This window comes from Octodon degus, unplaced genomic scaffold, assembly GCF_000260255.1.
Source record: "Octodon degus isolate 3935 unplaced genomic scaffold, OctDeg1.0 scaffold00033, whole genome shotgun sequence".
Lineage (NCBI taxonomy): Eukaryota > Metazoa > Chordata > Mammalia > Rodentia > Octodontidae > Octodon > Octodon degus.
The window spans coordinates 5022191-5023714 of NW_004524609.1; positions in this window are offsets into that span (position 1 = coordinate 5022191).

Here is a 1524-nt window from a genome sequence, read left to right on the forward strand (position 1 = left end):
CGCCAGCGCCGTGCGCGCCCGCGGGTTTGCGGCCACCGCGCGGGGCCGGAGTCGCGCCGAGCTGCAGCGAGGCTGGGGCCGGCGAGGTGGGTGCGGGAGGAGCGAGCGCGGGGGAGCTGACATCAGCGGCGGCCGCGGTGGGGAGGGTACCCCGTCCGGCCAATGGGGAAAGGGCAGAGAATGTGGAGGATTTAAACAAAACGGCGTGTCTCTCCCGAGCCGCTGCCAGACAGGAGGGCTGCCCCGAGGCCGAGCTCCGCCTGCCGGGGCAGGGAGAGCGGAGGGGCTGTGCTCGACCCCTTACCCCGAGTGTCTTGCCAGGGGGCGCACGCTGTCGGGCTCTGCCCCGCCACTCTGGGAAGCCTCTATCTAGCTCCGAGATACACAAGGACCCTTGACCTTTTGGGCAAGTCTTCAAAAATGTCTAACACCAGCGTTTTCACTTAGGTCGGTGAGCAAGGCTAATACTGGAGAGGGAGAGGATTTGCGAGCACTGTAAAGATAGTACTAAATCCCTTGCCTGGTTTCCTAACTGCTGTCCGAGACATAATTCTGGAAACAGGGGACAGGGCGGTGTGAATGAGAATGAAAAACTACCAGAAGATGAACCTGAAATGGGAGAAAGGATTCGGTCTTCCACTAGCTCCGCAGCCAGACTGTGGGCTTCGCAGAACAAAAAGAACAGGGTTTCGTGTCAGCACTCCTGAGTTCAAAAAGTCACAGTGAAATGTCAATGAAAATGCCTGGAGTGTTGGTATTTCATCCATATTAAACAGATCCCTCATTTTAACCCCAAGAAGCACATTCTTCAGTTACTCACGAAGCAGCATGTAACTGCTGAAGTCTGGTTTTCATTTGTCTGGTATTTTTTGAAGTTGTTTTTCTGAAAAATTGCTGGATTTAAAAAAAACGCATCAGTCGCCTCCACGAGAACAGCCATAAGCCTCATCTTTTCCCCAAAAAGTATTCAGGTTCTAAAATGCCGCAGCTACTCATAGAGATTGGATGGTGATAAAGATGGCCTCAATATTATAATATTTTTATTAAGACTAATAAGTCATTAGGCAGTGTCATGATGATGGGGCTGTGGCTGTAGTCATCCAGATGGCTGGAGCGAATGTTTAACCCTGTGAGTGTGATACAAAGCCCACTAGGAAAATGACACCTGTATCTAGCTTACATTTTAGTGGCAAATGTTTTCTAGATAAATACTTCCCAGAGTTGGAGCAGAAATACTCATAGTGACTAATTAAGGCTAAACCAAATTCCTCGAGGTGGAAAAGCTAAATCTGACACTGTAGTGTTGAATAATAACACATTGAAAGTCTGCCGTGGCAAAAGAAGCACAAGCTGTTTTTCTTTTTTCTGCTTCTTACTTGAAAACAAATTCAGTGGCTCTGTAGGGACGCACGCTCCTCTCTGCAGACGCACAGAGGCTCCACTGGGGCTGATCCCCACACACCTGCACGGGGACTGTGGGGCTGGAGGGTTTCCTTCCCCGCCTCCTCGGGTTTCCTGACATGG